The sequence below is a fragment of the Podarcis pityusensis genome, assembly GCF_964106645.2.
Source record: "Podarcis pityusensis genome assembly, chromosome: 4".
Lineage (NCBI taxonomy): Eukaryota > Metazoa > Chordata > Lepidosauria > Squamata > Lacertidae > Podarcis > Podarcis pityusensis.
This window is the reverse complement of record NC_138027.1, coordinates 67,185,235-67,198,202: the sequence shown is the minus strand read 5'-3', so window position 1 is coordinate 67,198,202 and position 12,968 is coordinate 67,185,235. Positions and strand designations below refer to the sequence as shown.

Genomic DNA, 12,968 nt, shown 5'->3' with positions numbered 1-12,968 from the left:
CCGAGGCTATTTGTTGCAATAGTGACAAATGCAGAATGGACACTTCATAAAGAATAATGATGCTATTGATACATTTAAAAAAAGAAAACAGAAAACCAACAGCAACATTAAATAAAAATGTTTTATGTGCTTTGGAACAGATTGATTTCCATGTACAACATCCAGCCCCTTCTGTTTTTCTACGAAGCAATTTTCTGCCATGACAATTTCAAGGAAATTTACATTTCCAGAAAGCACGGTAGCCTTCCTAACCTTTCCTTTTGATACACTCATCCTCTTAAAGAATTCACAATGCTGAACTCTGAGTTATGGAAACTTCTCCTACATGCATAGATTTGCGATTCAAGTGCAATGGGATTTAGCTACATCAGCCTTTGCCAACCTGGTGCCCTCCAGATTTTTTGGGCTACAAGAAGTAGGAGAGGGTGCTCAGGGGTGATCGTGTCAATGGCCTGAGCCAGCCAGATGTTCCATATGTCATCCAGGGCTTTGACAGGAGTGCCAGTCATCTCAGCAATGAACTCTTGTAGAGCCATCTATCAACATCTGAGAGCAAACCATCTTCATAGGTCCCTCACCTCTGCAGAGGGGGAAGGATTCTGAGAGCCTAAATCTCAACAGGATCTGACCATGACAAGGGCCTGATGTCAATATCCCCCACTTTCAGATCATCTTCTTCCTGCCCAGTCAAGAAAACAAGGCCCAGAGTGTGAGCCCTGTGCTGGGATGACTGAAGATAGCCATGACAAAATTATCTTAATCAGATAGTGCACAACTGCATCTTCTGTAAGTCCCCCTGAAGTTTATGGAGCTTAAATGTATATTAATTATGGAGGACAGTAGCCAAGAATTTCTGGATCATATCCCAGAATGTACATTGTGTTATTTTATGTTCCCGGAGTAGATCATAAAGCAATTCAATATTTTGGCAAGTTTGATCTCTTGGAGGACTTTAAAGCAAAACAAGGCAAACGTGCGGGCAAAACCTAAAGGGATTGGATATACATTTACTTTTATTGCCACACTTCTGCCATGCCAATGCCCACCACCAACTATGCTGCTGCTGTGCCTCGGCTCTCACTAAACTCAGTGAGAGCCTAGGTGACCCTCAAACTTTTGTTGCTGGGCCTTTTGCACTTCCACTGCCTGAGGTGAGTGCTACACCCCGCTTTATGAACAGGCCGGCTCTGGCCAAAACACTGGGTTCTTACAGAGAGCAAGTCTCTTTCAGCGCCAGTTCCAAGACAGGGTTGTTTCGTTCTCTTTCTCACTCAGACACTTTGATGGCATCACCTCCAGCCTGTGGGTAAGGAAGGCACATATCGTTCCATAAGGACCTGCAGCTGTTTAACTTCTATTGGCAACGTATCACCTGTACTAGGACATTTCTTTAGTTATACAAAGGCTCATTCTGCCAACAAAAGGGAGTCTGCCAGGCCAAACCTTTCTACTCCTCCAGACCAGACAGAATACAATAGGATAAAATATTGCCTTTCACAAAGGTAGCAGCTACAGATCACACAGGGAGGCATGCCTGGGCAAATATATTGCCATTCCAGTTCCCATACCCTTGCTCATCCTTGCTCAACCTTGTGCCTTCCAGATGTTTTGGACCTCAGCTCCCATCATCAATAGCCATTGGGCCTGCAGGCTGGTGCTGATGCAAGCTGCAGTCCTAAACAACTGGAGGATGCCAGGTTAGGACAGATCACTCTTTATAATTCTATAACTGACAGTCATGAAGTTGTGGGGTTCACTCACTCATAGCAATACAAAATAGTGTTACAAAATCATTTCTGTGGAGAGGGCATATTATTTCCCTATATTCAAACGAACCATTTATGTTTTGTGGCATCTGATTGTCGCTGTAGCAGAAGCAGTGCTATTTTTCTAGAAAAAGAGGTGCTGGAACGCATCATGGATGCCTCCCTCGTTCTCTGATAATGGCAATGGCACCCACTCAAGAAGTGCCAGAACTGATTTCTGGTAAATTCTGGCTGGGGGAAAAAGCCCTGAGCAAAAGTCTATCTAGAGCACACAGTGAACCATAATTTGTACAATGAAAAACACAGCATTCAGGAATCAGAGGCAGTTTTAATTAAAGTGAGGAACAGCCCCACTGGATGAGAAGTGGGATTAATTATGGCTGTTGGTAGTAATAAGTCTGTTGGTAGTAGTAATAATACTATTACTACCAGTATTAATACTGGTAGTAATAATACTGGGTGGTGATGTTTTGCTAGATTAAGATGCATACATATCTACAACTCCTAGAACCATGCGGTTGAATTTGAGGCAGCCTCATCCCCAGACTGAGGGCAACATTCTGTAACATGTGAGTGACTTACCACTACGTGACGAGTAACCAATTCTACTACTACAGTATGTAGCATAGCTCCACTCTCTGCCTGGTACTTTTACTTGGGTCACTTGATTCTGTGTGAATCTTTTTATGCCAGCATCAGCCACCACCAGGAACGGGTCAGATTGGCATGTGAGCTCTGGCCTGATTTAAACTCTGACTCTGCAGGCAGTGTTTTAATGACCTCCAACAAATACCGGCTCCATGTTCATGGGGGGGGGGGGAGGGATCAGTATGTAGAAAAGAAATGCCAGAGTACTTTTCAGTCTTCACGTGTCAAACGAGTCGATGCAGCAATCTGATAAAAACTGTCAGGAGAAATGTGGGAATTTATCATGACAGGATGTGTGCATTTTTAGAATTTCCCAAAGGAGCACAGAAGCAAATTCCAAATGTCCATCCCATGTGGAACAGGAACACCCATAGGACAGGCGGAAAGCAAGACTGGCATCAGCAGCACTGTCCCAATTAATTCGCAGGAGCAAAGCCCTGCAATGCAATTCTCTACAGTAAATCCTCTCCTTGTGCATCATTGTTCCAGGTAGAGGGTAGAGCTATGTATTTAAACACACAAGAAAGATAATATAGACATGTATGAATGTATGAAGCCACACTGGAGATTTCTTCTTATAGGACAGCCTATAAACACTACAGATAAATACATGCACACCAAACTTCATTTATAGCCACAGCAAAGCACATTTACCTTTTGCCGTTAAATGCCTTATCGTGACATTATAGGAGCGTGTCTCGTTTCTGTTAGCTTAGCTTTAGAAAGTACACAGTTATAAAGATGTACCAGCCCTTGAGTTGTTAGCAGTTGTTAGAAAAATAATGTAAGAATGGTATGAGGCCACTTGATTCTCCCAGAGATAGTGGATCACTATGGTAACATGTTTTGCTTGAGTTTCTCACACTGCAGAGAAATTGACAAAAGTGTATTGTTATGTATTCGCTGATACCAGAATGGCAAGGGATCTCAGGGGTCCCACTGCAAAACTTGAGTTTGGCTTCCTTGAAATGCTGGTCACTGAAGACTACGCCATTTCTGTGATATAAGGTTGAGTTACACACACACACATATACAGTTACAGGTAGGTAGCCGTATTGGTCTGCCGTAGTCGAAACAAAATAAAAAAGTTCCTTCCAGTAGCACCTTAGAGACCAACTAAGTTTGTTATTGGTATGAGCTTTCATGTGGTATCTGAAGAAGTGTGCATGCACACGAAAGTTCATACCAATAACAAACTTAGTTGGTCTCTAAGGTGCTACTGAAAGGAACTTTTTTATTTTGTTTTGACATTTTATATATATATATATATATATATATATATATATATATATAGTTTGTTGTTGTTGTTTAGTCGTTTAGTTGTGTCTGACTCTTCATGACCCCATGGACCAGAGCATGCCAGGCACTCCTGTCTTCCACTGCCTCCCGCAATTGGTCAATACACACACACACACACACACACACACACACAGGCTGAGTAGAAAATAGAAGGTCCATGTCATTAACATTCTAGCAAATCCTGCTGCCTCACTAGGTTTCAGGGGGGCACCCAAATCATAACTTTGGATTCTCACAGAGAGCAAGTCTTCCTTCCTTCCTTCCTTCCTTCCTTCCTTCCTTCCTTCCTTCCTTCCTTCCCCGCCCATCTGACTGGGTTTCCCCAGGCACTCTGGATGGCTTGCAACAGAATGTTAAAATACAATAATCTGTTGTTGTTGTTGTTTAGTCGTTTAGACTCTTCGTGACCCCATGGACCAGAGCACGCCAGGCACTCCTGTCTTCCACTGCCTCCCCCCTTCATGGATCACTGCCTTGCCGTGGCGAAGGGGCTTGAATAACTCAGTGAAGCTATGAGCTATGCCGTGCAGGGCCACCCAAGATGGACAGGTCATAGTGGAGAGTTTTGACCAAACGTGATCTACCTGGAGCAGGAACCGGCATGCCACTCCAGTATCCCTGCCAAGAAAACTCCATGGACAAAGACAACAGGCATACAATAATCTATTAAACATTAAAAGCTTCCCTAAACAGGGCTGCCTTCAGATGTCTTCTAAAAGTTTGGTAGTTGTTTTTCTCTGACATCTGGTGGGAGGGCATTCCACAGGGCGGGTGCCACTACCGAGAAGGCCCTCTGCCTGGTTCTCTGTAACTTGGCCTCTTGCAGCGAGGAAACCACCAGAAGGCCCTCGGCACTGCCATGTCTCTCTGTCTTTCCAGCCTCAGCTTTCAAGACTAATTGGGCATTGTTCTCCCTCAAGAATGCCTTGTTGACGTCACCTCCAGACATGAAAGTGAACAAGGCATGTGCACTTTGGCTTAATGTCTTCCTTGTCATAGTGGGTACAGTCTTCATCGAGGCAGGAAAGTCTTGACCTGCAGGCTTTTAAAACACCAATGTACCATCTGTGTGCTGCATGATGAGCAAAAACTATGAAATCCACAGCTGAGCAATTCCTTTATTAAGTCCAACCAAAGCGTCACAACATTGTTGCACAAAACTGTGGCAAGCTCTTGAGTTCTCCCAACACTCTTCAACAAGCTCATTTAGTGATCCTTGAGCTACACCAAAGCCTGAAAAGACAGTCACCTCTGCACAACCAATACGTACCTGGATATGCTGCATACCTGAATCTTCAATGGATAGAATGAAATGCTCTTTCCTTTTCATAAAGATGGAAAACTTGTCACTCCACTGAGATACAAGAACAGCCCAAAGCCTGGCCCAAGACATTTTGCTATCTGAGGCAAAGAACAAGATGCTTTCCCCATGCTATGTGCAGAATTCTAATTCTCCCCTGGTCTCCTTGGTGGCCCAAATAGGACTAATTTAGCCAGCTAGCCCTGGTGATCATCTAATGTTTATTGGATGGATTTCCCCGCTAAGTTGATTTTTGAATTCTGAATTTATTGGTATTCATGTTTTATACTGTATTTTATGCTGGTTTTTTGTTGCATCAATTAAGTGTTTTAAATTTGTTGTTACCCGCCCTGAGCCCGGTTTTCTGAACCAGGAAGGGCAGGATATAAATAAAAAAATTATTATTTTATTATTATAAGCTGACTGGGGAGGCAGCTGAATTTCACTTACTTTGATCCTGACAACTGGAAGGAATCCTCCACTGCAACTATCAGAAGCCTATTTGGGGTGTGTATGAGACAGACTGAATGGCACACACAGCTCTCATCTCCAATACAGGAGAATGGCTGGTGCGGACTGTGATAGGAGAAATGGCCAGGAGAATCTTCCCTCCTGAGGCAACTGTCTCACTCTGTCTAATGATAGGGCCAGCCCTGGAATGAAACAGCACACTTTTGCTTTCTAAATGATCTCTACGCTTTTGTTTCTTTAAATGATCTCAAATACAATGCAGCATTTACATCAAGTCTGCAGCACCTGGGGAGGTGTCTTTCAACGGCTCTGTCTTTTCCTTCCTGCTTTACACTTCCATGTGTTTCGTTCCCATTTGATGATAAATCAAGGCACCCCCAGAGGTTTTATTGGTACACTGCTCAGTAAAAAGATTTTAAAATAATATCAGATCAAATAAATTATGCCTGGGCAATGTATCAGTATATAGTTGGCCTCAGTGTCCAATAGCAATTAAAGTGTGCCTTCTTACCTCTCTCTTGCTGTGGGAGAGAAACTCAAAGCTTCCCCAGAATGGAGTGAAGGATGCCTAAAAGCTCGTGCTGTTTTCTGAAGCTCTCTTCATGGCCAACTTCTCTTCAAGACACTGCAACATAATGGAGTTGAGTTGCTTTAATTAACTGCACATTCCTGGGGCCTAAAGTGCCTGTAGAGGATTCATGAAGCCTTTCTGCCAATATTAAACACAGATCAACTCTGTGCTAGTAAAGGAAACTAATGTGTTTTCTGACCTGTCCCAAAGGCTTGGAGTGAACAAAAGAAAGGTCATTATTTCCAAGAGACTCTACTAAAACCTCTCTGCAGTGTCAGTTTTGTTGACATCCCCCCTCATTCCAGCTGGTAATACTGCAGTATCATTGCTGCCGGAGGCCTAAGAACTGCCAGGAAAGAACTGGCTTTCCCAGATATGGATTAATGCAACTTAACACAAGTTGTCCTGTTATTCAGGGCGGCCACTTGCCAAAAGGAAACTGTCAAGTGTGAAGAAAACAGGATGCCTTCTAGAAGGACAGAGAGCGATGAAACTCAAACAGAGTGACTATGTTTCCATGGCGATGCCCGCTGGTTATCCACTGTGTGCAAAATAAAAAATAATAAATGATTTAAGTTTTGTCTTGTCAGTAATATGCATCATCCCAAGAAAAATGAATCGTACATTTGGCATCCATTTTTAAAAGGTTGATGAACGCTGCATTCCTAGGCATGCTTACTCAGAAGTGGGGCAGCAATTTCAAAAAATCTGCTAGCACATTTGCAAAGCTAACAGGTCCAGTATGGTTTCAAACTGGATGGTGGACCGTGTTGCAGGGGGAGTGGGAGTCTGTCAGTCCCCCCAACATCTCAGGTAAAGATATGGCCATACATGGGATGGCCCTGTCTGTGCAATCTCTCATGAAGTAAATGGAGCTACAAGACATATGGCTGTTATGTGTTAAATCAATGCTGCAGAAATGGTGGTCCTTCAAGTGTTGTTGAACTCCGGCTCCCCAGTTAGTATGGGCCAGGGATCATGGGAGCTTTCCCCAACAAGATCTAGAGTCCAGTTTCTCCACTTTGCTAAATTCTCACACCGTATAGTACTTGAGGTGTGGGTAGGTGGAAAAGGACACCAACTGTTCTAGCACTGGAAAGGAACAAGTAGTCTATGGTTTGTAGGAATTAGTCTACAGTCTCTCTTTCACAACTCCCATCCACAATAATGAACCTCCAATAGAAGTTTTGAAGAAAGGGTAGCTAAAGACTGCACGTATTAAAATAGTCTAGCTAGGACATGTTTATCAGCCCTAGCAGTTGCTGTTGTTGTTTTATATCGAGGCCAAATGCACATGAGAGTTGAGACAAAATTATTTCTGGACTGGACCATCATAAACTTGCATAAAAGTCCCTGCCGTTTTCTATTTGTTTTTGCCTAACCGTTTTTTGGAATCAAGAAGCAATTAAGCTATCCATCTTGTATCCTTTCAGAGAAACTGGGCTAAACTGTGATGGAAACAGCTCATCTTCATTTCCAGAGGAAAAACCTTTCAACCTTTGGCAGTTCACCCGTCACCGACAGCATTCGGCAGACTGGATTACTTGCAGCCTAGTAGTTCATTATTCACATCACAGCAACTTCCACAAAATTTGCACTGAGCTAAAGTGAAAATGTGCTGTCACGTTTGTCACCGTATAAATATCTGACCTTTCCATATGGAAGGAAAAAACACCAGCTGTCTGTGACAGTCTGAAAGTATTTGGCACAAGCTCACCAGGAGCGATCAGGCCCACTTTACAACACTCCCCCCCCCCATGTTAAATTCTGAAAGAAAGCAGGCATTTAATAGGGATATGCTGGCAGATTTAAATGCCAGTGCTATACAGGGGGTGGGGGTGGGGGAAAACCAACTCAGACATCAGCACAGCTCTTTGCAACAGGACACAAAAATAAACTAAATGCTCAAAACTTTCTGTTGAAGTTTAGCAAAAGATAACACAATAAAAACAAGAGGCTTCCCGCCAACTGCTATGCACTGACTGGAAGCAACTCTGAACAGTGGCCAGGCCAGAATTTCTCCATCCCTACCCAAGATACATTTGAAGGACTAAGCTGAAAAACTGAATCGCATTTTCTTGACTCAAGACATGGCTAGCATTACGTCAATTGTAAATGGTAAACTCTGGCGCAAGTGTGAATCACTGCTACTTAAAACTCAAACACCATATGTAACTGATTGTTTCACCCCTGTTTATAGCAGTATCGAAGCTTCACATCATACATTTTTTTGTTTTACGAAAGCTTGACATTTATGCAAAGCAGAGCCTTTGACCATACAGTGTTCAGTTTTGTCACATTTTACAGTGAAAATGATAACAACTAAAGCCAGCTCTCTTGCTGAACGTAACCCCGAATGATTTATGATGTGACTTTATGCAATTTCCCAGCAAAGATAATTCTTATATCGGTTCCTGAGGTCATAGGAAGAATTAAGAATGGTGTCTCTGCTTTCCGATAAGGTCGACCAAACCTTAGCATTGCTGTGTTTTTCTAGGAATTAGCAGTAACTCGTAATTTTTATAGATCTATTGGTGCAATGGTGCAGGGATCATAGAATGATAGAGTTGGAAGGGACCTCAGGTGTCATCAAGGCCAACCCCCTGCAATGCAGGAATATCGGCTAAATCATACATGACAGATGGCCATCCAAGCTCTGCTTAAAAATTTCCAAGGAAGGAGAGTCCATGGAATCTCCTTTCTTTTAACTCAAATCCATTGGTTTGGGTCCTAGACTGTGGAGCAGGAAAAAACTTTTTTGCGTGTCGAGGTCCCCAATACACCCCAAAGGAAAACACAATTGACACTTAATTTTTGTTTACTTTTTTTGGCATAATTTTGGCCACAACTTTATTCAAATACAGCAATGTGACTGGTTGCTTAGGCATTGGTAGCACTAACTGCCCCCGCACGGGGACAGCTTTGACATTCGCACCCCCCGCGAAGTCAGGAAGGGTAAGTCACCTGGGGAGAGAGACGGGACTGGGAACCATGCCTCACCTCTCCCCAGCATGCTCCCAGGGGCTTGCGTGGTCCTAGCCCCTTGCCAGGGGGTTTCGGACAAAAGCATGGGGGAGCCCCTGGGTTCCTTTAACGGTAAAACCCTTCAGCAGCAGCAGCAGCATTTTGGAGGGGCAGGCACAGCCGAATCCATACCCCTCCACCAGCAGCAGCATTTTGGGGGGCAGGCACAGCCAAATCCATACCCCTCCAGCAACCAATTCCAGACCAATGCCTAACCGCAAACCTTACAAGTTGTGACGATTTGCTATGCGGTAGGCGAAAACCAAGTGGCACACACTAATCAGCCAAATGGCAAAATTCCTACCGGGCCCCTGCCCCAAAGCAGACGACCCCATAACAGGCAATAGCAAGGTCAAGCAAACAGCCTAACATTAGTGAAGGGAGGGCGGGTGATCCGAAGCACGCAGCGAAAGAGGTCGTCCGTTGCTGCGTGCCTTGTATTTAACAAATAGGGCTGTCAATCACTAAATGGCAACATCTAAATTTCCCTAGTAACAGCCCACCCCTGCTTACGAGTTGGCCAAACGATCTGCCCAGAAACAGCAAGGTGTCTTGGAATCCCCAACCGCAACACGTGCTCTCCGTGATGGAGAACACGCTTTGTATGTCTTATACTATTGCTGTACTCCCCCCCCCCCTCATTTTTCTTGTTGTATCTTTCTAAAAGCTGTTTTGAGGTCTCTTACAATCAAGCAGTGTGCTGTATAAATTTTCTGAAATAAATAAAATAAAATAAAATATTATTTCCTCCAACACTGAGCTTTAGGGTAAAAGCTCTGTCTGTGGGGGCATTTTTAAGCACAGGATTTTTTCCAAAGGCTCAGACATGGCATTGATTGAGACAGATTCCCACCTTGCAATTATCTGGTCCTCTAATATATTGCTCCATATATTCTCTTATCCTTTAAATTTGCCCTTTTGTCCCTATCTTGCCTCCTCAGTTCTTGTTCAGATATGATCTAGACAGTCCTATGTGTGATGCGAAGCGGCAATGTGATTTGAGGGGTCCGAATCACAAGTCACAAGGCTGCAAGATCAAGTCTGTTCAGGAATATGATAAATCAAGCCGACTCCGAGGCTTGGTGACAATTGATATCTAATTTGGCAGTTAAAACCATTCAGGATGAAGTCAGTTTGCCAGCTGAACGCAGCGTGGGCGCATGAGACAAAGCAACATTCACCTCCAGCTGAAAGACTCTTGAAGCAGAAATGAAACAACTGTCCAAAATATGTGTGCAAAATATGTGTGCCTGGGGGAAAGCAGAGAAAGGTAACCCGAGTTGTGCAACAAAACTTCATAATACCAGCTTTGTTTATTGCAATAGGAAATAGGGATGTTTCTTAGTGGCATATTGCATATGTTGAACTAAATATCAGTGGACAAGTTCCAAATCAGTTACTTTAATATATTTCCTTCCTTTCTAATGGCAGATAAATTACTGTTAGTCTTCAACCTAGATGTATATCGAACTTCTGAGGAGTTGCACCATTACAAGAAGGGGCTGTGGCTTTGAGGTAGCGCATCTGCTTTGCATGCAGAAGGTTCCTGGTCCAATCCCTGGCATTTCTGGGCAGGACTGAGGTCACCCTTCTCTGAAACCCTGGAGAGCTGCTGTCCAAAATGGTGGACAATACAGAGCTAGATGGACCAGTGGTCTTCCTTAGCAAGTTTCTTATATCATTCTTGAATAGAGTGCAAAGGGGTTTGTGAATGATTCATGCAATTGCTTCCCATGTTTTTTGGTTAATTTCTGCATCTTCTGCCAATTCCTGGAGGGCATCGTGCACAGATATTTCACTAGAAAGATGAATAATGGATTTATGACTCGCTCAGACTTTCTCTGCTTTAGCCTAAAATGTGGGCCCATGTCAGGGGCAGCTAGTTGTGAGAGGAAAAATTGTTTTGTGTTTTGGGAAAATCTGAGGCAGTGGTCCCATTCAGCCTGGTAGGCACATCTGAATGCTGAATATTTGATCTAGTAGTTAGAGTTCTACTTTGACTTCTAGAAATGAACATATTATTTGGCCTCAGAGAATGCACTTGAACAAGCATTCTCACATGCAAAATATGGCCATTGGGTTGGGGCATTAGTGCAATATGCCAAGAGAAGCAGAGAGAGAGAATTCTAATATGCAAGGTAAAATTTGCCTTCCTCTCAGAATCTTCTTTTTGCCTACCATTCCTCCCCCACCCTTCATATATTAGCTGACCTTCATATATTAGCTGACCTACTTCAGCACCATAGCTTCTTCCATTCTGGATGCTAGAGTGGGGATGCAGATGATCATTTCGATTGACTTGAACTGAACTGACTGAACTTAACTAGTTTGTTTTGTAAAGGGATGAGTAGGAACAGGAATTAGTTCCTTTTTCAACATGCTTGAACTCCAGCTACCCCTAGTTCATTTTAAAGATGTCTTTCTGAGCTCTGTTAGTGCCAATGCATCGTCTTCCTATAAATGGCATGGAGCCACATTTGAGTATAACCTCTCTAGTTGTGTGGGCTTTGAAAACCACGTTCTTTTACTGAACTAGGCTAAAGCTGTATTTGTCATCAACTTTGCAACTTAAGGCATTGCTGGCAAAGGGGAAAGAACTAGAAGACATCTAGAATGACATGCAGAGTCATGCTGTATACAGATGTAGCCCTGGAACAGAAAGCTATCCACTTCCCCATTTCAGGGATAATCTCTTACTTATGCTAATAATTCGCTAATTATTTAGCAAAATATATTGCACATTTTCCCCTTAACTATATAATTTGTGCACTCTGTGTGTGTGTGTGTGTGTGTGTGTGAGAGAGAGAGAGAGAGAGAGAGAGAGAGAGAGAGAGAGAGTTAATGAGAATTTCTGTGGGAACTGCCCCTACTTTTTAGGATACTGTTCTTCGCCCTAGCTCTTGAGTAACCCCTCTTATGTAGTTTAATATGCACACACGTATCAGTAATAAGGTGTCAGACTTGATCTTTGGAATAGTCCTTTTTGGCTATAGAGCATATGACTCTCTCCAGCTGTTAACCGCACATCTCACAAAGCAAAGACTAAGGAAAGCTCTATAAATGGGTTTTGTTTTAGAACCAAGTGTCCCCAGTTATAGAAGCCACTACTCCTATGTTTAGCAAACAGCTTGCTTTCCAGATGTCACATGCAAAAGGGAACACGCTGTGCTAACGGCATCTGTCCTCTTAGCAAAGGTTCAGTGGCCATGCATTGATTTTGTTTCAAAATGCAGGAGAGATTTCCTAGTTGTGCTAGTTGTTCTCAGATATTTGTAAGAAAGTTTCAGCAGCTTGTAGCCTTAGCCTAGGCCATGTTCATTTGGAGCTGAGGCCCATAGATTGCAATGAGATTGGCTTCCTAGTAAATATACAAGCAATCAGATATATATATATTTTTAACCTGTAAGTAAACCATATTGAAAGGGACATGGGTGGCGCTGTGGGTTAAACCACAGAGCCTAGGACTTGCAGATCAGAAGGTCGGGGGTTCAAATCCCCGTGACGGGGTGAGCTCCCATTGCTCAGTCCCTGCTCCTGCCCACCTAGCAGTCTGAAAGCACGTCAAAGTGCAAGTAGATAAATAGGTATCGCTCAGGCGGGAAGGTAAACGGTGTTTCCGTGCACTGCTCTGGTTCACCAGAAGTGGCTTAGTCATGCTGGCCACATGACCCGGAAGCTGTACGCCGGCTCCCTCGGCCAATAAAGCGAGATGAGCGCCACATCCCCAGAGTCGGCCATGACTGGACCTAATGGTCAGGGGTCCCTTTACCTTACCTAAACCCTATTGAACACAAGTTCATGCTGAATTTGCACACTGAACCAACAGAAAAATGTAACTGACTTTTAATTTCTATTTCATCCTTCATCTAGTTCTAGGTATGTTTATTAA

General features: G+C 43.4%; 1 long non-coding RNA gene across 1 annotated transcript in view; it reads right to left on the bottom strand.

Annotated features, from left to right (window-relative positions):
- LOC308474876 overlaps window positions 1–12,968 on the bottom strand; it is a 72,031-nt gene that overhangs the window by 42,656 nt on the left and 16,407 nt on the right. The window contains exons 6-7 of the long non-coding RNA XR_013984985.1: window positions 5,996–6,109; window positions 3,069–3,278 (exon numbers count right to left, since the gene is read on the bottom strand). This is a non-coding gene — a long non-coding RNA (uncharacterized lncRNA). The remainder of the gene's footprint in view (window positions 1–3,068; window positions 3,279–5,995; window positions 6,110–12,968) is intronic.